The sequence below is a fragment of the Ixodes scapularis genome, unplaced genomic scaffold (genome assembly GCF_016920785.2).
Source record: "Ixodes scapularis isolate PalLabHiFi unplaced genomic scaffold, ASM1692078v2 PGA_scaffold5__190_contigs__length_132052651, whole genome shotgun sequence".
In the NCBI taxonomy this organism is placed as follows: domain Eukaryota; kingdom Metazoa; phylum Arthropoda; class Arachnida; order Ixodida; family Ixodidae; genus Ixodes; species Ixodes scapularis.
This window is the reverse complement of record NW_024609880.1, coordinates 35,810,033-35,833,672: the sequence shown is the minus strand read 5'-3', so window position 1 is coordinate 35,833,672 and position 23,640 is coordinate 35,810,033. Positions and strand designations below refer to the sequence as shown.

Sequence of the window (23,640 nt, the reverse complement as noted above, 5' to 3'; positions counted from 1 at the left end):
GAAAGACGGAGAGACGGAAAGACGGAGAGACGGAAAGACGGAAAGACGGAGAGACGGAAAGACGGAGAGACGGAGAGACGGAAAACGGAGAGACGGAGAGACGGAGAGACGGAGAGACGGAAAGACGGAGAGACGGAAAGACGGAGAGACGGAGAGACGGAAAGACGGAGAGACGGAAAGACGGAGAGACGGAAAGACGGAAAGACGGAGAGACGGAAAGACGGAAAGACGGAGAGACGGAGAGACGGAGAGACGGAGAGACGGAAAGACGGAGAGACGGAGAGACGGAGAGACGGAAAGACGGAGAGACGGAGAGACGGAAAGACGGAGAGACGGAAAGACGGAAAGACGGAGAGACGGAAAGACGGAGAGACGGAGAGACGGAAAGACGGAGAGACGGAGAGACGGAGAGACGGAAAGACGGAGAGACGGAAAGACGGAAAGACGGAGAGACGGAGAGACGGAGAGACGGAAAGACGGAGAGACGGAGAGACGGAAAGACGGAGAGACGGAGAGACGGAGAGACGGAAAGACGGAGAGACGGAGAGACGGAAAGACGGAGAGACGGAAAGACGGAGAGACGGAAAGACGGAAAGACGGAGAGACGGAGAGACGGAGAGACGGAAAGACGGAGAGACGGAGAGACGGAAAGACGGAGAGACGTAGAGACGGAGAGACGGAAAGACGGAGAGACGGAGAGACGGAGAGACGGAGAGACGGAGAGACGGAGAGACGGAAAGACGGAAAGACGGAGGGACGGAGAGACGGAAAGACGGAGAGACGTAGAGACGGAGAGACGGAAAGACGGAGAGACGGAGAGACGGAAAGACGGAGAGACGTAGAGACGGAGAGACGGAAAGACGGAGAGACGGAGAGACGGAGAGACGGAGAGACGGAGAGACGGAGAGACGGAAAGACGGAGAGACGTAGAGACGGAGAGACGGAAAGACGGAGAGACGGAGAGACGGAGAGACGGAAAGACGGAGAGACGGAGAGACGGAAAGACGGAGAGACGGAGAGACGGAAAGACGGAGAGACGGAGAGACGGAGAGACGGAGAGACGGAGAGACGGAGAGACGGAAAGACGGAGAGACGTAGAGACGGAGAGACGGAAAGACGGAGAGACGGAGAGACGGAGAGACGGAAAGACGGAGAGACGGAGAGACGGAGAGACGGAAAGACGGAGAGACGGAAAGACGGAAAGACGGAGAGACGGAGAGACGGAGAGACGGAAAGACGGAGAGACGGAGAGACGGAAAGACGGAGAGACGGAGAGACGGAGAGACGGAAAGACGGAGAGACGGAGAGACGGAGAGACGGAAAGACGGAAAGACGGAGAGACGGAGAGACGGAAAGACGGAAAGACGGAGAGACGGAGAGACGGAGAGACGGAAAGACGGAGAGACGGAGAGACGGAGAGACGGAGAGACGGAGAGACGGAAAGACGGAGAGACGGAGAGACGGAAAGACGGAAAGACGGAGAGACGGAGAGACGGAGAGACGGAAAGACGGAGAGACGGAGAGACGGAAAGACGGAGAGACGGAGAGACGGAGAGACGGAAAGACGGAGAGACGGAGAGACGGAAAGACGGAGAGACGGAAAGACGGAGAGACGGAGAGACGGAAAGACGGAGAGACGTAGAGACGGAGAGACGGAAAGACGGAGAGACGGAGAGACGGAAAGACGGAGAGACGTAGAGACGGAGAGACGGAAAGACGGAGAGACGGAGAGACGGAGAGACGGAGAGACGGAGAGACGGAGAGACGGAGAGACGGAAAGACGGAGAGACGTAGAGACGGAGAGACGGAAAGACGGAGAGACGTAGAGACGGAGAGACGGAAAGACGGAGAGACGGAGAGACGGAAAGACGGAGAGACGGAGAGACGGAAAGACGGAGAGACGGAGAGACGGAGAGACGGAGAGACGGAGAGACGGAGAGACGGAGAGACGGAGAGACGGAAAGACGGAGAGACGTAGAGACGGAGAGACGGAAAGACGGAGAGACGGAGAGACGGAGAGACGGAAAGACGGAGAGACGGAGAGACGGAGAGACGGAAAGACGGAGAGACGGAAAGACGGAGAGACGGAGAGACGGAGAGACGGAAAGACGGAGAGACGGAGAGACGGAAAGACGGAGAGACGGAGAGACGGAGAGACGGAAAGACGGAGAGACGGAGAGACGGAAAGACGGAGAGACGGAAAGACGGAGAGACGGAGAGACGGAAAGACGGAGAGACGGAAAGACGGAAAGACGGAGAGACGGAAAGACGGAGAGACGGAAAGACGGAAAGACGGAGAGACGGAAAGACGGAAAGACGGAGAGACGGGAAGACGGAGAGACGGAAAGACGGAAAGACAAAAAGACGGAGAGACGGAAAGACGGAAAGACGGAGAGACGGAAAGACGGAGAGACGGAAAGACGGAGAGACGGAGAGACGGAGAGACGGAGAGACGGAGAGACGGAAAGACGGAAAGACGGAAAGACGGAAAGACGGAGAGACGGAAAGACGGAGAGACGGAGAGACGGAAAGACGGAGAGACGTAGAGACGGAGAGACGGAAAGACGGAGAGACGGAGAGACGGAGAGACGGAGAGACGGAGAGACGGAGAGACGGAAAGACGGAAAGACGGAAAGACGGAAAGACGGAGAGACGGAAAGACGGAGAGACGGAGAGACGGAGAGACGGAAAGACGGAGAGACGGAGAGACGGAAAGACGGAGAGACGGAGAGACGGAGAGACGGAGAGACGAAAAGACGGAGAGACGGAGAGACAGAAAGACGGAAAGACGGAGAGACGGAGAGACGGAAAGACGGAGAGACGGAGAGACGGAGAGACGGAGAGACGGAGAGACGGAAAGACGGAGAGACGGAGAGACGGAGAGACGGAAAGACGGAGAGACGGAGAGACGGAGAGACGGAAAGACGGAGAGACGGAGAGACAGAAAGACGGAGAGACGGAGAGACGGAGAGACGGAGAGACGGAGAGACGGAGAGACGGAGAGACGGAAAGACGGAAAGACGGAGAGACGGAGAGACGGAAAGACGGAGAGACGGAGAGACGGAGAGACGGAAAGACGGAGAGACGGAGAGACGGAGAGACGGAAAGACGGAGAGACGGAGAGACGGAGAGACAGAAAGACGGAGAGACGGAAAGACGGAGAGACGGAGAGACGGAGAGACAGAAAGACGGAGAGACGGAGAGACGGAGAGACGGAGAGACAGAAAGACGGAGAGACGGAAAGACGGAGAGACGGAGAGACGGAAAGACGGAGAGACGGAGAGACGGAAAGACGGAGAGACGGAGAGACGGAGAGACGGAGAGACGGAAAGACGGAAAGACGGAAAGACGGAGAGACGGAAAGACGGAGAGACGGAAAGACGGAGAGACGGAGAGACGGAGAGACGGAAAGACGGAGAGACGGAGAGACGGAGAGACGGAGAGACGGAGAGACGGAGAGACGGAAAGACGGAAAGACGGAGAGACGGAAAGACGGAAAGACGGAGAGACGGAAAGACGGAGAGACGGAGAGACGGAGAGATAGAAAGACGGAGAGACGGACAGACGGAGAGACGGAGAGACGGAAAGACGGAGAGACGGAGAGACGGAAAGACGGAGAGACGGAGAGACGGAAAGACGGAGAGACGGAGAGACGGAGAGACGGAGAGACGGAGAGACGGAAAGACGGAAAGACGGAGAGACGGAGAGACGGAGAGACGGAAAGACGGAGAGACGGAAAGACGGAGAGACGGAGAGACGGAGAGACGGAGAGACGGAGAGACGGAGAGACGGAAAGACGGAGAGACGGAGAGACGGAGAGACGGAAAGACGGAAAGACGGAAAGACGGAGAGACGGAAAGACGGAGAGACGGAAAGACGGAGAGACGGAGAGACGGAGAGACGGAGAGACGGAGAGACGGAGAGACGGAGAGACGGAGAGACGGAGAGACAGAAAGACGGAGAGACGGAAAGACGGAGAGACGGAGAGACGGAGAGACGGAGAGACGGAGAGACGGAGAGACGGAGAGACGGAGAGACGGAAAGACGGAGAGACGGAGAGACGGAAAGACGGAGAGACGGAAAGACGGAGAGACGGAGAGACGGAGAGACGGAGAGACGGAGAGACGGAGAGACGGAAAGACGGAAAGACGGAAAGACGGAGAGACGGAGAGACGGAAAGACGGAGAGACGGAAAGACGGAAAGACGGAAAAACGGAAAGACGGAGAGACGGAAAGACGGAAAGACGGAGAGACGGAAAGACGGAGAGACGGAGAGACGGAGAGACAGAAAGACGGAGAGACGGAAAGACGGAGAGACGGAGAGACGGAGAGATGGAGAGACGGAGAGACGGAGAGACGGAAAGACGGAAAGACGGAAAGACGGAGAGACGGAGAGACGGAAAGACGGAGAGACGGAAAGACGGAAAGACGGAAAGACGGAAAGACGGAGAGACGGAAAGACGGAAAGACGGAGAGACGGAGAGACGGAGAGACGGAGAGACGGAGAGACAGAAAGACGGAGAGACGGAAAGACGGAGAGACGGAGAGACGGAGAGACGGAGAGACGGAGAGACGGAAAGACGGAAAGACGGAAAGACGGAGAGACGAAAAGACGGAGAGACGGAAAGACGGAAAGACGGAAAGACGGAGAGACGGAGAGACAGAAAGACGGAGAGACGGAGAGACGGAGAGACGGAAAGACGGAAAGACGGAGAGACGGAGAGACAGAAAGACGGAGAGACGGAAAGACGGAAAGACGGAGAGACAGAGAGACGGAAAGACGGAAAGACGGAGAGACGGAAAGACGGAAAGACGGAGAGACGGAGAGACAGAAAGACGGAGAGACGGAGAGACGGAGAGACGGAGAGACGGAGAGACGGAAAGACGGAGAGACGGAGAGACGGAGAGACGGAGAGACGGAAAGACGGAGAGACGGAAAGACGGAGAGACGGAGAGACGGAGAGACGGAGAGACGGAGAGACGGAGAGACGGAAAGACGGAGAGACGGAGAGACGGAGAGACGGAAAGACGGAAAGACGGAGAGACGGAAAGACGGAAAGACGGAGAGACGGAAAGACGGAGAGACGGAGAGACGGAGAGACGGAGAGACGGAAAGACGGAAAGACGGAGAGACAGAAAGACGGAGAGACGGAGAGACGGAGAGACGGAGAGACGGAAAGACGGAAAGACGGAAAGACGGAGAGACGGAAAGACGGAGAGACGGAAAGACGGAAAGACGGAAAGACGGAGAGACGGAGAGACAGAAAGACGGAGAGACGGAGAGACGGAGAGACGGAGAGACGGAAAGACGGAAAGACGGAAAGACGGAGAGTCGGAGAGACGGAAAGACGGAAAGACGGAGAGACGGAGAGACGGAAAGACGGAGAGACGGAGAGACGGAGAGACGGAAAGACGGAGAGACGGAAAGACGGAGAGACGGAGAGACGGAAAGACGGAGAGACGGAAAGACGGAGAGACGGAGAGACGGAGAGACGGAGAGACAGAAAGACGGAGAGACGGAGAGACGGAGAGACGGAAAGACGGAAAGACGGAAAGACGGAGAGACGAAGAGACGGAGAGACGGAGAGACAAAAAGACGGAGAGACGGAGAGACGGAGAGACGGAAAGACGGAAAGACGGAGAGACGGAGAGACGGAAAGATGGAGAGACGAAAGACGGAAAGACGGAAAGACGGAAAGACGGAGAGACGGAGAGACGGAGAGACAGAAAGACGGAGAGACGGAGAGACGGAGAGACGGAAAGACGGAAAGACGGAAAGACGGAGAGACGGAGAGACGGAGAGACAGAAAGACGGAGAGACGGAAAGACGGAAAGACGGAAAGACGGAGAGACGGAGAGACGAAAAGACGGAGAGACAAAAAGACGGAGAGACGGAGAGACGGAGAGACGGAAAGACGGAAAGACGGAGAGACGGAGAGACGGAAAGATGGAGAGACGGCAAGACGGAAAGACGGAAAGACGGAAAGACGGAGAGACGGAGAGACAGAAAGACGGAAAGACGGAGAGACGGAGAGACGGAGAGACGGAAAGACGGAGAGACGGAGAGACGGAGAGACGGAAAGACGGAAAGACGGAAAGACGGAGAGACGGAGAGACGGAAAGACGGAGAGACAAAAAGACGGAGAGACGGAGAGACGGAGAGACGGAAAGACGGAAAGACGGAGAGACGCAGAGACGGAAAGATGGAGAGACGGAAAGACAAAAAGACGGAAAGACGGAAAGACGGAGAGACGGAGAGACGGAGAGACAGAAAGACGGAGAGACGGAGAGACGGAAAGACGGAAAGACGGAAAGACGGAGAGACGGAGAGACAGAAAGACGGAGAGACGGAGAGACGGAGAGACGGAGAGACGGAAAGACGGAAAGACGGAAAGACGGAGAGACGGAGAGACGGAAAAGACGGAAAGACGGAGAGACGGAGAGACAGAAAGACGGAGAGACGGAGAGACGGAGAGACGGAAAGACGGAAAGACGGAAAGACGGAAAGACGGAGAGACGGAGAGACAGAAAGACGGAGAGACGGAGAGACGGAGAGACGGAAAGACGGAAAGACGGAGAGACGGAGAGACGGAGAGACAGAAAGACGGAGAGACGGAGAGGCGGAGAGACGGAAAGACGGAAAGACGGAGAGACGGAGAGACGGAGAGACAGAAAGACGGAGAGACGGAGAGACGGAGTGACGGAAAGACGGAAAGACGGAGAGACGGAGAGACGGAAAGATGGAGAGACGGAAAGACGGAAAGACGGAAAGACGGAAAGACGGAGAGACGGAGAGACGGAGAGACAGAAAGACGGAGAGACGGAGAGACGGAGAGACGGAAAGACGGAAAGACGGAAAGACGGAGAGACGGAGAGACAGAAAGACGGAGAGACGGAGAGACGGAGAGACGGAGAGACGGAAAGACGGAAAGACGGAAAGACGGAGAGACGGAGAGACGGAAAGACGGAGAGACAAAAAGACGGAGAGACGGAGAGACGGAGAGACGGAGAGACGGACAGACGGAGAGACGGAGAGACGGAAAGACGGAGAGACGGAGAGACGGAGAGACGGAAAGACGGAGAGACGGAGAGACGGAAAGACGGAGAGACGGAGAGACGGAGAGACGGAGAGACGGAGAGACGGAAAGACGGAAAGACGGAAAGACGGAGAGACGGAGAGACGGAGAGACAGAAAGACGGAGAGACGGGGAGACGGAGAGACGGAAAGACGGAGAGACAGAAAGACGGAAAGACGGAGAGACGGAGAGACGGAGAGACAGAAAGACGGAGAGACGGAGAGACGGAGAGACGGAGAGACAGAAAGACGGAGAGATGGAAAGACGAAGAGACGGAGAGACGGAGAGACGGAGAGACGGAGAGACGGAGAGACGGAAAGACGGAGAGACGAAGAGACGGAAAGACGGAAAGACGGAGAGACGGAGAGACGGAGAGACGGAGAGACGGAAAGACGGAGAGACGGAAAGACGGAAAGACGGAGAGACGGAAAGACGGAAAGACGGAGAGACGGAAAGACGGAGAGACAGAGAGACGGAGAGACGGAGAGACGGAGAGACGGAGAGACGGAGAGACGGAAAGACGGAAAGACGGAGAGACGGAGAGACAGAAAGACGGAGAGACGGAGAGACGGAGAGACGGAGAGACGGAGAGACGGAGAGACAGAAAGACGGAGAGACGGAAAGACGGAGAGACGGAGAGACGGAGAGACGGAGAGACGGAGAGACGGAGAGACGGAGAGACGGAGAGACGGAAAGACGGAGAGACGAAGAGACGGAAAGACGGAGAGACGGAAAGACGGAGAGACGGAGAGACGGAGAGACGGAGAGACGGAGAGACGGAAAGACGGAAAGACGGAGAGACGGAGAGACGGAAAGACGGAGAGACGGAAAGACGGAAAGACGGAAAGACGGAGAGACGGAGAGACAGAAAGACGGAGAGACGGAGAGACGGAGAGACGGAGAGACGGAGAGACGGAGAGACAGAAAGACGGAGAGACGGAAAGACGGAGAGACGGAGAGACGGAGAGACGGAGAGACGGAGAGACGGAGAGACGGAGAGACGGAAAGACGGAGAGACGGAGAGGCGGAAAGACGGAGAGACGGAAAGACGGAGAGACGGAGAGACGGAGAGACGGAGAGACGGAGAGACGGAAAGACGGAAAGACGGAAAGACGGAGAGACGGAGAGACGGAAAGACGGAGAGACGGAAAGACGGAAAGACGGAAAGACGGAAAGACGGAAAGACGGAGAGACGGAAAGACGGAAAGACGGAGAGACGGAAAGACGGAGAGACGGAGAGACGGAGAGACAGAAAGACGGAGAGACGGAAAGACGGAGAGACGGAGAGACGGAGAGATGGAGAGACGGAGAGACGGAGAGACGGAATGACGGAAAGACGGAAAGACGGAGAGACGGAGAGACGGAAAGACGGAGAGACGGAAAGACGGAAAGACGGAAAGACGGAAAGACGGAGAGACGGAAAGACGGAAAGACGGAGAGACGGAGAGACGGAGAGACGGAGAGACGGAGAGACAGAAAGACGGAGAGACGGAAAGACGGAGAGACGGAAAGACGGAGAGACGGAGAGACGGAGAGACGGAGAGACGGAGAGACGGAAAGACGGAAAGACGGAAAGACGGAGAGACGAAAAGACGGAGAGACGGAAAGACGGAAAGACGGAAAGACGGAGAGACGGAGAGACAGAAAGACGGAGAGACGGAGAGACGGAGAGACGGAGAGACGGAAAGACGGAAAGATGGAGAGACGGAGAGACAGAAAGACGGAGAGACGGAAAGACGGAAAGACGGAGAGACGGAGAGACGGAAAGACGGAAAGACGGAGAGACAGAAAGACGGAAAGACGGAGAGACGGAGAGACAGAAAGAAGGAGAGACGGAGAGACGGAGAGACGGAGAGACGGAGAGACGGAGAGACGGAAAGACGGAGAGACGGAGAGACGGAGAGACGGAAAGACGGAGAGACGGAAAGACGGAGAGACGGAGAGACGGAGAGACGGAGAGACGGAGAGACGGAGAGACGGAAAGACGGAGAGACGGAGAGACGGAGAGACGGAAAGACGGAAAGACGGAGAGACGGAAAGACGGAAAGACGGAGAGACGGAAAGACGGAGAGACGGAGAGACGGAGAGACGGAAAGACGGAAAGACGGAGAGACAGAAAGACGGAGAGACGGAGAGACGGAGAGACGGAGAGACGGAGAGACGGAGAGACGGAAAGACGGAAAGACGGAAAGACGGAGAGACGGAAAGACGGAGAGACGGAAAGACGGAAAGACGGAAAGACGGAGAGACGGAGAGACAGAAAGACGGAGAGACGGAGAGACGGAGAGACGGAGAGACGGAAAGACGGAAAGACGGAGAGACGGAGAGACGGAAAGACGGAAAGACGGAGAGACGGAGAGACGGAAAGACGGAGAGACGGAGAGACGGAGAGACGGAAAGACGGAGAGACGGAAAGACGGAGAGACGGAGAGACGGAAAGACGGAGAGACGGAAAGACGGAGAGACGGAGAGACGGAGAGACGGAGAGACAGAAAGACGGAGAGACGGAGAGACGGAGAGACGGAAAGACGGAAAGACGGAAAGACGTAGAGACGAAGAGACGGAGAGACGGAGAGACAAAAAGACGGAGAGACGGAGAGACGGAGAGACGGAAAGACGGAAAGACGGAGAGACGGAGAGACGGAAAGATGGAGAGACGAAAGACGGAAAGACGGAAAGACGGAAAGACGGAGAGACGGAGAGACGGAGAGACAGAAAGACGGAGAGACGGAGAGACGGAGAGACGGAAAGACGGAAAGACGGAAAGACGGAGAGACGGAGAGAGGGAGAGACAGAAAGACGGAGAGACGGAAAGACGGAAAGACGGAAAGACGGAGAGACGGAGAGACGAAAAGACGGAGAGACAAAAAGACGGAGAGACGGAGAGACGGAGAGACGGAAAGACGGAAAGACGGAGAGACGGAGAGACGGAAAGATGGAGAGACGGTAAGACGGAAAGACGGAAAGACGGAGAGACGGAGAGACAGAAAGACGGAAAGACGGAGAGACGGAGAGACGGAGAGACGGAAAGACGGAGAGACGGAGAGACGGAGAGACGGAAAGACGGAAAGACGGAAAGACGGAGAGACGGAGAGACGGAAAGACGGAGAGACAAAAAGACGGAGAGACGGAGAGACGGAGAGACGGAAAGACGGAAAGACGGAGAGACGCAGAGACGGAAAGATGGAGAGACGGAAAGACAAAAAGACGGAAAGACGGAAAGACGGAGAGACGGAGAGACGGAGAGACAGAAAGACGGAGAGACGGAGAGACGGAAAGACGGAAAGACGGAAAGACGGAGAGACGGAGAGACAGAAAGACGGAGAGACGGAGAGACGGAGAGACGGAGAGACGGAAAGACGGAAAGACGGAAAGACGGAGAGACGGAGAGACGGAAAGACGGAAAGACGGAGAGACGGAGAGACAGAAAGACGGAGAGACGGAGAGACGGAGAGACGGAAAGACGGAAAGACGGAGAGACGGAGAGACAGAAAGACGGAGAGACGGAGAGACGGAGAGACGGAAAGACGGAAAGACGGAGAGACGGAGAGACGGAGAGACAGAAAGACGGAGAGACGGAGAGGCGAAGAGACGGAAAGACGGAAAGACGGAGAGACGGAGAGACGGAGAGACAGAAAGACGGAGAGACGGAGAGACGGAGTGACGGAAAGACGGAAAGACGGAGAGACGGAGAGACGGAAAGATGGAGAGACGGAAAGACGGAAAGACGGAAAGACGGAAAGACGGAGAGACGGAGAGACGGAGAGACAGAAAGACGGAGAGACGGAGAGACGGAGAGACGGAAAGACGGAAAGACGGAAAGACGGAGAGACGGAGAGACAGAAAGACGGAGAGACGGAGAGACGGAGAGACGGAGAGACGGAAAGACGGAAAGACGGAAAGACGGAGAGACGGAGAGACGGAAAGACGGAGAGACAAAAAGACGGAGAGACGGAGAGACGGAGAGACGGAAAGACGGAAAGACGGAGAGACGGAGAGACGGAAAGATGGAGAGACGAAAAGACGGAAAGACGGAAAGACGGAAAGACGGAGAGACGGAGAGACGGAGAGACAGAAAGACGGAGAGACGGAGAGACGGAGAGACGGAAAGACGGAAAGACGGAGAGACGGAGAGACAGAAAGACGGAGAGACGGAGAGACGGAGAGACGGAGAGACGGAAAGACGGAAAGACGGAGAGACGGAGAGACAGAAAGACGGAGAGACGGAGAGACGGAGAGACGGAAAGACGGAGAGACGGAGAGACGGAGAGACGGAAAGACGGAAAGACGGAAAGACGGAGAGACGGAGAGACGGAAAGACGGAGAGACAAAAAGACGGAGAGACGGAGAGACGGAGAGACGGAAAGACGGAAAGACGGAGAGACGCAGAGACGGAAAGATGGAGAGACGGAAAGACAAAAAGACGGAAAGACGGAAAGACGGAGAGACGGAGAGACGGAGAGACAGAAAGACGGAGAGACGGAGAGACGGAAAGACGGAAAGACGGAAAGACGGAGAGACGGAGAGACAGAAAGACGGAGAGACGGAGAGACGGAGAGACGGAGAGACGGAAAGACGGAAAGACGGAAAGACGGAGAGACGGAGAGACGGAAAGACGGAAAGACGGAGAGACGGAGAGACAGAAAGACGGAGAGACGGAGAGACGGAGAGACGGAAAGACGGAAAGACGGAGAGACGGAGAGACAGAAAGACGGAGAGACGGAGAGACGGAGAGACGGAAAGACGGAAAGACGGAGAGACGGAGAGACGGAGAGACAGAAAGACGGAGAGACGGAGAGGCGAAGAGACGGAAAGACGGAAAGACGGAGAGACGGAGAGACGGAGAGACAGAAAGACGGAGAGACGGAGAGACGGAGTGACGGAAAGACGGAAAGACGGAGAGACGGAGAGACGGAAAGATGGAGAGACGGAAAGACGGAAAGACGGAAAGACGGAAAGACGGAGAGACGGAGAGACGGAGAGACAGAAAGACGGAGAGACGGAGAGACGGAGAGACGGAAAGACGGAAAGACGGAAAGACGGAGAGACGGAGAGACAGAAAGACGGAGAGACGGAGAGACGGAGAGACGGAGAGACGGAAAGACGGAAAGACGGAAAGACGGAGAGACGGAGAGACGGAAAGACGGAGAGACAAAAAGACGGAGAGACGGAGAGACGGAGAGACGGAAAGACGGAAAGACGGAGAGACGGAGAGACGGAAAGATGGAGAGACGAAAAGACGGAAAGACGGAAAGACGGAAAGACGGAGAGACGGAGAGACGGAGAGACAGAAAGACGGAGAGACGGAGAGACGGAGAGACGGAAAGACGGAAAGACGGAGAGACGGAGAGACAGAAAGACGGAGAGACGGAGAGACGGAGAGACGGAGAGACGGAAAGACGGAAAGACGGAGAGACGGAGAGACAGAAAGACGGAGAGACGGAGAGACGGAGAGACGGAAAGACGGAAAGACGGAAAGACGGAGAGACAGAAAGACGGAGAGACGGAGAGACGGAGAGACGGAGAGACGGAAAGACGGAAAGACGGAGAGACGGAGAGACGGAAAGACGGAGAGACGGAAAGACGGAAAGACGGAAAGACGGAGAGACGGAAAGACGGAAAGACGGAGAGACGGAAAGACGGAAAGACGGAGAGACGGAGAGACGGAAAGACGGAGAGACGGAGAGACGGAGAGACGGAGAGACGGAAAGACGGAGAGACGGAAAGACGGAGAGACGGAGAGACGGAGAGACGGAGAGACGGAGAGACGGAGAGACGGAAAGACGGAGAGACGGAGAGACGGAGAGACGGAAAGACGGAGAGACGGAGAGACGGAGAGACGGAGAGACGGAAAGACGGAGAGACGGAGAGACGGAGAGACGGAGAGACGGAGAGACGGAAAGACGGAGAGACGGAGAGACGGAGAGACAAAAAGACGGAGAGACGGAGAGACGGAGAGACGGAGAGACGGAAAGACGGAGAGACGGAAAGACGGAGAGACGGAGAGACGGAAAGACGGAAAGACGGAGAGACGGAGAGACGGAAAGACGGAGAGACGGAAAGACGGAGAGACGGAGAGACGGAGAGACGGAGAGACGGAGAGACGGAAAGATGGAGAGACGGAGAGACGGAAAGACGAAAAGACGGAGAGACGGAAAGACGGAAAGACGGAGAGACGGAAAGACGGAGAGACGGAAAGACGGAAAGACGGAGAGACGGAGAGACAGAAAGACGGAGAGACGGAGAGACGGAGAGACGGAGAGACGGAGAGACGGAGAGACGGAGAGACGGAGAGACGGAAAGACGGAAAGACGTAAAGACGGAGAGACGGAAAGACGGAGAGACGGAAAGACGGAAAGACGGAAAGACGGAGAGACGGAAAGACGGAAAGACGGAGAGACGGAGAGACGGAGAGACGGAGAGACGGAGAGACGGAAAGACGGAAAGACGGAGAGACGGAGAGACGGAAAGACGGAGAGACGGAAGGACGGAAAGACGGAAAGACGGAGAGACGGAGAGACAGAAAGACGGAGAGACGGAGAGACGGAGAGACGGAGAGACGGAGAGACGGAAAGACGGAGAGACGGAAAGACGGAGAGACGGAAAGACGGAGAGACGGAAAGACGGAGAGACGGAAAGACGGAGAGACGGAAAGACGGAAAGACGGAAAGACGGAGAGACGGAGAGACAGAAAGACGGAAAGACGGAGAGACGGAGAGACGGAGAGACGGAAAGACGGAGAGACGGAAAGACGGAGAGACGGAGAGACGGAGAGACGGAAAGACGGAGAGACGGAAAGACGGAGAGACGGAGAGACGGAGAGACGGAGAGACGGAGAGACGGAGAGACGGAAAGACGGAGAGACGGAAAGACGGAGAGACGGAGAGACGGAGGGACGGAGAGACGGAGAGACGGAGAGACGGAAAGACGGAGGGACGGAAAGACGGAGAGACGGAGAGACGGAGAGACGGAGAGACGGAGAGACGGAAAGACGGAGAGACGGAAAGACGGAAAGACGGAGAGACGGAGAGACGGAAAGACGGAGAGACGGAAAGACGGAAAGACGGAAAGACGGAGAGACGGAGAGACAGAAAGACGGAAAGACGGAGAGACGGAGAGACGGAGAGACGGAAAGACGGAGAGACGGAGAGACGGAGAGACGGAGAGACGGAAAGACGGAGAGACGCAGAGACGGAAAGACGGAGAGACGGAGAGACGGAGAGACGGAGAGACGGAGAGACGGAAAGACGGAAAGACGGAAAGACGGAGAGACGGAAAGACGGAGAGACGGAAAGACGGAGAGACGGAAAGACGGAAAGACGGAGAGACGGAGAGACGGAGAGACGGAGAGACAGAAAGACGGAGAGACGGAGAGACGGAGAGACGGAGAGACGGAGAGACGGAGAGACGGAAAGACGGAAAGACGGAGAGACGGAGAGACGGAAAGACGGAGAGACGGAGAGACGGAGAGACGGAAAGACGGAAAGACGGAAAGACGGAGAGACGGAAATACGGAGAGACGGAAAGACGGAGAGACGGAGAGACAGAAAGACGGAGAGACGGAGAGACGGAGAGACGGAGAGACAGAAAGACGGAGAGACGGAGAGACGGAGAGACGGAGAGACGGAGAGACGGAGAGACGGAAAGACGGAAAGACGGAGAGACGGAGAGACGGAAAGACGGAGAGACGGAGAGACGGAGAGACGGAAAGACGGAGAGACGGAGAGACGGAGAGACGGAAAGACGGAAAGACGGAAAGACGGAGAGACGGAGAGACGGAAAGACGGAAAGACGGAAAGACGGAGAGACGGAGAGACAGAAAGACGGAAAGACGGAAAGACGGAGAGACGGAGAGACAGAAAGACGGAGAGACGGAGAGACGGAGAGACGGAGAGACGGAGAGACGGAAAGACGGAAAGACGGAGAGACGGAGAGACGGAAAGACGGAGAGACGGAGAGACGGAGAGACGGAAAGACGGAGAGACGGAGAGACGGAGAGACGGAAAGACGGAGAGACGGAGAGACGGAGAGACGGAGAGACGGAGAGACGGAAAGACGGAGAGACGGAAAGACGGAAAGACGGAGAGACGGAGAGACAGAAAGACGGAAAGACGGAAAGACGGAGAGACGGAGAGACAGAAAGACGGAGAGACGGAGAGACGGAGAGACGGAGAGACGGAGAGACGGAAAGACGGAAAGACGGAGAGACGGAGAGACGGAAAGACGGAGAGACGGAAAGACGGAAAGACGGAAAGACGGAGAGACGGAGAGACAGAAAGACGGAGAGACGGAGAGACGGAGAGACGGAGAGACGGAAAGACGGAAAGACGGAGAGACGGAGAGACAGAAAGACGGAGAGACGGAGAGACGGAGAGACGGAAAGACGGAAAGACGGAAAGACGGAGAGACAGAAAGACGGAGAGACGGAGAGACGGAGAGACGGAGAGACGGAAAGACGGAAAGACGGAGAGACGGAGAGACGGAAAGACGGAGAGACGGAAAGACGGAAAGACGGAAAGACGGAGAGACGGAAAGACGGAAAGACGGAGAGACGGAAAGACGGAAAGACGGAGAGACGGAGAGACGGAAAGACGGAGAGACGGAGAGACGGAGAGACGGAGAGACGGAAAGACGGAGAGACGGAAAGACGGAGAGACGGAGAGACGGAGAGACGGAGAGACGGAGAGACGGAGAGACGGAAAGACGGAGAGACGGAGAGACGGAGAGACGGAAAGACGGAGAGACGGAGAGACGGAGAGACGGAAAGACGGAGAGACGGAGAGACGGAGAGACGGAGAGACGGAGAGACGGAAAGACGGAGAGACGGAGAGACGGAGAGACAAAAAGACGGAGAGACGGAGAGACGGAGAGACGGAAAGACGGAGAGACGGAAAGACGGAGAGACGGAGAGACGGAAAGACGGAAAGACGGAGAGACGGAGAGACGGAAAGACGGAGAGACGGAAAGACGGAGAGACGGAGAGACGGAGAGACGGAGAGACGGAGAGACGGAAAGATGGAGAGACGGAGAGACGGAAAGACGAAAAGACGGAGAGACGGAAAGACGGAAAGACGGAGAGACGGAAAGACGGAGAGACGGAAAGACGGAAAGACGGAGAGACGGAGAGACAGAAAGACGGAGAGACGGAGAGACGGAGAGACGGAGAGACGGAGAGACGGAGAGACGGAGAGACGGAAAGACGGAAAGACGTAAAGACGGAGAGACGGAAAGACGGAGAGACGGAAAGACGGAAAGACGGAAAGACGGAGAGACGGAAAGACGGAAAGACGGAGAGACGGAGAGACGGAGAGACGGAGAGACGGAGAGACGGAGAGACGGAGAGACGGAAAGACGGAAAGACGGAGAGACGGAGAGACGGAAAGACGGAGAGACGGAAGGACGGAAAGACGGAAAGACGGAGAGACGGAGAGACAGAAAGACGGAGAGACGGAGAGACGGAGAGACGGAGAGACGGAGAGACGGAAAGACGGAGAGACGGAAAGACGGAGAGACGGAAAGACGGAGAGACGGAAAGACGGAGAGACGGAAAGACGGAGAGACGGAAAGACGGAAAGACGGAAAGACGGAGAGACGGAGAGACAGAAAGACGGAAAGACGGAGAGACGGAGAGACGGAGAGACGGAAAGACGGAGAGACGGAAAGACGGAGAGACGGAGAGACGGAAAGACGGAAAGACGGAGAGACGGAAAGACGGAGAGACGGAGAGACGGAGAGACGGAGAGACGGAGAGACGGAGAGACGGAAAGACGGAGAGACGGAAAGACGGAGAGACGGAGAGACGGAGGGACGGAGAGACGGAGAGACGGAGAGACGGAAAGACGGAGGGACGGAAAGACGGAGAGACGGAGAGACGGAGAGACGGAGAGACGGAGAGACGGAAAGACGGAGAGACGGAAAGACGGAGAGACGGAGAGACGGAGAGACGGAAAGACGGAGAGACGGAAAGACGGAAAGACGGAAAGACGGAGAGACGGAGAGACAGAAAGACGGAAAGACGGAGAGACGGAGAGACGGAGAGACGGAAAGACGGAGAGACGGAGAGACGGAGAGACGGAGAGACGGAAAGACGGAGAGACGCAGAGACGGAAAGACGGAGAGACGGAGAGACGGAGAGACGGAGAGACGGAGAGACGGAAAGACGGAAAGACGGAAAGACGGAGAGACGGAAAGACGGAGAGACGGAAAGACGGAGAGACGGAAAGACGGAAAGACGGAGAGACGGAGAGACGGAGAGACGGAGAGACAGAAAGACGGAGAGACGGAGAGACGGAGAGACGGAGAGACGGAGAGACGGAGAGACGGAAAGACGGAAAGACGGAGAGACGGAGAGACGGAAAGACGGAGAGACGGAGAGACGGAGAGACGGAAAGACGGAAAGACGGAAAGACGGAGAGACGGAAATACGGAGAGACGGAAAGACGGAGAGACGGAGAGACAGAAAGACGGAGAGACGGAGAGACGGAGAGACGGAGAGACAGAAAGACGGAGAGACGGAGAGACGGAGAGACGGAGAGACGGAGAGACGGAGAGACGGAAAGACGGAAAGACGGAGAGACGGAGAGACGAAAAGACGGAGAGACGGAGAGACGGAGAGACGGAAAGACGGAGAGACGGAGAGACGGCGAGACGGAAAGACGGAAAGACGGAAAGACGGAGAGACGGAGAGACGGAGAGACAGAAAGACGGAAAGACGGAAAGACGGAGAGACGGAGAGACAGAAAGACGGAAAGACGGAAAGACGGAGAGACGGAGAGACAGAAAGACGGAGAGACGGAGAGACGGAGAGACGGAGAGACGGAGAGACGGAAAGACGGAAAGACGGAGAGACGGAGAGACGGAAAGACGGAGAGACGGAGAGACGGAGAGACGGAAAGACGGAGAGACGGAGAGACGGAGAGACGGAAAGACGGAGAGACGGAGAGACGGAGAGACGGAGAGACGGAGAGACGGAAAGACGGAGAGACGGAAAGACGGAAAGACGGAGAGACGGAGAGACAGAAAGACGGAAAGACGGAAAGACGGAGAGACGGAGAGACAGAAAGACGGAGAGACGGAGAGACGGAGAGACGGAGAGACGGAAAGACGGAAAGACGGAGAGACGGAGAGACGGAAAGACGGAGAGACGGAGAGACGGAGAGACGGAAAGACGGAGAGACGGAGAGACGGAGAGACGGAAAGACGGAGAGACGGAAAGACGGCAAGACGGAGAGACGGAGAGACGGAAAGACGGAAAGACGGAGAGACGGAAAGACGGAGAGACGGAAAGACGGAGAGACGGAGAGACGGAAAGACGGAGAGACGGAGAGACGGAGAGACGGACAGACGGAGAGACGGAGCGAAAACATCACGCGATTGGAGTGTTCCTATAGGAGGAGGTTGGAAGCAAGGCGGAAAAGAAAGCCGATATCTCCTTCTGCAAATGAACGGCTGTATGCGAGACTCCTCAGTATAAACTAGGGCTGGGCGTCGATTAAAAGTTTTAACCGGATTAATCGTTATCGTTTAATCGATTAAGTAATCGATTAATTGGTCTCGTTAATTTCCATGCATATTTTTAAAAAGTCAAAATTAATATTTGTTTTCTGTTTTTGCCTTTGCTAAACATGAGGTAAAGGGCCTAATACACAAGTTTTATTATGAATCAACCTTGATGTGTAGTTAAGAACAGTTCGAAGGCGCTGGCACATTATTACTTCAGCTCAGTGTTGTGCCCGTTACCGAAAAAAAGTAACAAAATAGCGTTACTCGTTATTTGGTAAAAAGTAACGCGTTATCGAGCTACGTTACTCTGTTACAAAGGTAACGATATACCGTTACCGTTACTTTTCAAAAATAACGAACATTACTCTTACGTTTTACGTTACTTTTCTGTTCCAGTACATATGTTTGGCAGAGATGTATGATAAGCCTCCTTAACAAGCTCGGATAAAGATAAAAATTTACAGAGTGATTTCATAGTGTTTTGATGCGCGAAGCAGCTTAATTTTTGGCATGCAGATTAGGCATTGAAACTGCAAATTACCTGATTCTGTCTCCTTTAGTTGATACATTTCATTCAGACCTGCTGGCCATGGCGACGGACTTTCGTTATTCATGCCCATCTCACGCGCAGAATGAGTCGAAGATGTTAGTCAATCGGCTTTTATAAACTACAGCAGGCGAACGAGGACTTCTGGAACACAACCAACCGACCAACACCCCTCATCTATACGCGGGTTTTAGTAACAGTCCGGTTCATACCATTACCAGATATTGGTTTACTTCACTATCTGGAACAGGACACCGGTTACCAGCACACTGGCTATAATCACTTGCTGCCTCTTACCAGCAGTAGCTCTTAATGTTTCTGTGAAAAAAAAAGGTTTCATGTTTGTAAGTTTTCTTTCCAGGTTTAAAACTTTTTTTATTTTTTTATCCTGACCTTAGGGAATTAAAGACTAATCAAGCTAAAGATTCTTCTGTGTACAAAAGTGGGTCAGGAACTTTCAGGCAGCGAGGGGGAGAGCAAGGGTAAAAATATTCCACAAAGGGTTTTTTTTTTTAAACTAGAGAAATGAGCAAATCGCTTCGCCACTTGTTGTCCAGTGTTGTAAACGGATGTCTCTCCACGCCCCCCCCCCCCGCTGTCCACTTCTGCTGCACAAAGCAGGGGGGGGGGGGGAGAGGAGGGAGGGAAGGAGGCTGTAACGCAGTCGTTCGTTCAACCCTTGTGGGTGGTGACACAATGAAAAAAAGAAAAAGGAGGATGAACGGAATTGGCTGGTAGCTGAAGGTTTTTTTCGCTTTCGAGAAGTGAGTTTTTTTTTTGTTTTTTTTTTTACTTTACTGTGACGGATGCTCGTTCCGTGCAGCGATAAGCTGGTGCAGGATTTTGAGACAAGCTCGTGCAGGATTTCACCAGTTTTGGTCAAAAGTAACGAGTAACGAAATTTGACAGCCGATACCGTAAAAAAGTAACGAAAATACTTTACTCGTTAGTCATTCAGAATACTAACGAGTACGTTACTGCGTTAGCGAAAAATGTAACGCGTTACCAGTAACGTCGTTACTAGTAACGCGTTACCTCCAACACTGCTTCAGCTGCATGAGGTAAAAGGTTCTGTGATATTATCCGGCAAGTGCGAGCTCCTTTGATTGTTCACACTATAGTCTCTCTCTGCTGCGCTAAACGGACACCCAAACGCTATTGAAGTGGCCGGGAGACGTGTAACCTTCTGCGCCTTGTCACGAGTTACAAATATTCACCCTACAGTTTACTTTAGGCTAAATTCTGACCTAAAGTTTGCCCTTCATAGAGGTGTTCTCGTCGACGTCTGCGTGGTGAAAGCGTTTACTTTTTAGTTTATTTTGGTTCGTTAAAATATTACCGATTAACCGGTTAGAAAATTAATCGCGATAAAAGCATTAATCGATTAATCGGTAGGTTAATCGACCAAATGCCCAGCCCTAGTATAAACGAATGTTGGAAGCCGTAAGAACAGTGAGCTACTGGCTAAGCATGCGTGCTTGCAACTGGAGGCGAGAATAATCATGCAGTTTACGTTACGTCACGTTACGTTTTTACATGTTATGGTGCAAAGGCTAGTCGCAATATGCAAGTACCGAAAATTAAAAAAAGAGCAAGAATGTAGCGGACGTCATCACCTTGCCTCGCCGCTGCACAACAACGTGTAGGAATGTGCGCTTGAACTTTAACGGGCAAAACCTTCCAACAGCGAGATCAAACGAGGCCAGCATTCTCTTTGTCTAGCAGGTATGCTGTCATTTAAAACTAAAACAGTTTTCTCCAAGTCGTGCTTCACATTTAACGGTCTTTAGAAGACTTCTTGCCGAAGTGAATTTAATATTATCGGTCATCTACAAACGAAGTAATTGTAGCGGCGTTCGACCTCACCCCGAAATCGTTGAAAGATTTTATTTTTTTTCTTCTGATTTCCCCCTTTTGTGACGTCTATGTTTACTATCTCCTGTTTTGTTCTAAAGCGCACTTTCGCAATTGCAGTCTACCTGTACCCCGCATGACGTCAACGGGGGTTTCCGCCCTTGTGTGACGAGCCACAGCACGTTTACACGCTGTCACGATCTGTGCCTCCGAAGCGAAACAAAACCCCAAAATTCAGTCACTAACACGTCAAACTTTGTGGAGGCGCAACACACGACTCTGAGTTTTTTGGAGTTCACGCCCGAAAGCGCATGTTATCCGCCGTTTGTCCCGTCAGTGAGCTCCACCCGTGTTGTTCGTCCTGCACGCACTCTTAGGTCAACAGCATACAACCGTTACAACGCGACTCTGAAATACTCGTGAATACTTGGAAGGAATACAACGCACCCCTCATGTATTACAAACATTCGGGAGTACTCAAATACTAGTCACAACTTTTTTCTTTTTTTAACTCAAACTGATTTTCAACGCGAAATCCCCAAATTTCGCCTGTCTGAGCTTCCGTGCATCTCCCGCTAAATTTAGAGGGGGAAATTGAAATGGTGTTCGAGTCACGTTACGTCAACTGATGCCACGTGAACTACACACCAATTCAGTTTCCCCCTAAGTCTAGCGGAGAAATTGAATGTCACGTGACTTGACGTCACGAGAGCTATACGTTAATTTGGTTATCCCGCCAAATTTAGCGGCAAAATTGACGTCACGTGACCTGATCTCACGTGACCCATACAACAAGTTAGTCTCCACGCTAGATTTGGCGGGAAAATTGATGTCACGTGACCTATAGACCAAGTAAGTTTCCTCGCTAAATGTAGCCGGAACATTGGCGTGTCGGGACCTATACACATAAATTCCCCGCTTATATGGCTGGAAAATTGATGAAAATAAAGGTTCCTCACATTTCTTAAAATACGGTTTATTGTCTTCTAAACAATTTTGAGCAACTTCTTCTTAAATAGCGCATTTCATGCATCGTAGGGCTTAAAGTATAAAGCTCGCTGCAAAATTTTGAAAACGAGTTTGCGACAATTATATATGCAGGGTGTACTTTCTAGCGCTGTTTAGATGTAAACGAGAAAAAAAAAGTCTAAATAAACCAATGAAGGGAGGTGTGTTATGAAGTCTTTCACAAAAGTGTCTTTAGGTAATACATTTGTTATACTCAGATTTCGTGCAAGAAAGTTTTCATAAAAAAAAGTAAATTAAAGAAAAACGCGTCGTTTCTGTGCACAAGAACAAAAATGAAAAAAAAAAACCCGTCTGGTTGGTGCTGTTGCTCAGAGGGCACCACACACGCTTGATACCACTGGGTCTTCTTTCGCGTGTTCATGTCGAAGAAACTTTCCGAGTTTTTGTCCTACCTGGTTTCACTTTTGAGTAGGAGCGTCAACCAGACAGGTTGTTTCCGTCTTCCTCCCTGTGCATAGAGGTATACAACTACGCTGGTCTGTGTTTGAAGAATTCTTTCTTTTATAGGAACCTACACCTATGAAATATGAGTGTACGATAAATACACCTCCTGAAAGCACCTTTCTGTAAAGTTTAAACTTCGTTCGTTGGCGCATTATTACTATTCTTTTAATCCTGAACAGAACCACGATGTATGAGAAAAAAAAAAAAGTTGACCAAATAACCGGCCTTCTTCCCTCAGCCCAAGAAACAGTTCGCATGACGAGCGTCAGTTTTATTTAACATCAGATATAATTCCCATCGCTTTTCTATATCCGCTTTGTATGAATAGGAACTAAAAATATGTTTTCGAATAAAATCGCTCGATTGCACGCAACGCCAGAATAGCATAGGAACTGACGCAAACAAACACATGGCCCCAATCCTTTGAATGCAATTAGTATTTTCTAATTTAGATCCGTTGTGTCTTCCAGGGAATGAAGAAAACTTGTAGACCGACAAAGATATGCGTAACAAAAAAAGGTAACCGCCGATATCTAAATAAAATGACTAAATATACAGGCTCACCTGCGCATCCTCTCCCAGGTTGTTCAGCGGCAACGTCTATCCCCTCACAAACACCCAACGTCGCTTTCCTAGGAAGAGTGAACCTCGGGGCTAAGCCGTTCAGGTCTTCAACGTCGGAAACGCGACACGCTGCGGGGGGTTTCCTGTCTGAGCGATGCAAATTGTCTACCTGCCAAGTGCTGTCTGCGTGTGCTGACAACAGGGCTGCCCCTATCAGTACGGTGTTTTTACATATGGTGCAAGTGAAGAAATCGTTTCTTCGTAGTAAGTCTTGTCAGCTAAACGGATACAGTGATACTCACTGCTCTAAAGAAGATAAAGTACGCTAAAAAAAGAAAAGACAGAGAAGTAGCAGCTTCTTGAAAAACACTTTATCACAAGGCAGCAACTTTGGTAAAAAAATAAACACATATGTCTGCTTGTCTCCACCGCAACTAAATCCATATATAGTGTAAAACTCTTAACGCACAAACAGGTAACAAGCTCACCTATACCATAAACAAAACAAAAGTAATGCAAGGCATCTCGACAAAAAAAAAAAAAAAAGTGTGATCGGCGTGTCGTAATTTGATTTTGGCACACGTCCTTGTTGTCGGTGCTGTTGGTGGTGTTGTTGGTTCTTGC

The 23,640-nt window shown here is 53.6% G+C and overlaps 1 pseudogene; it reads right to left on the bottom strand.

Annotated features, from left to right (window-relative positions):
• The window catches only part of LOC120840001, a 207,431-nt pseudogene extending 184,349 nt beyond the window's left edge, over positions 1-23,082 (bottom strand).
• Between the last annotated feature and the right edge of the window lie 558 nt (positions 23,083-23,640).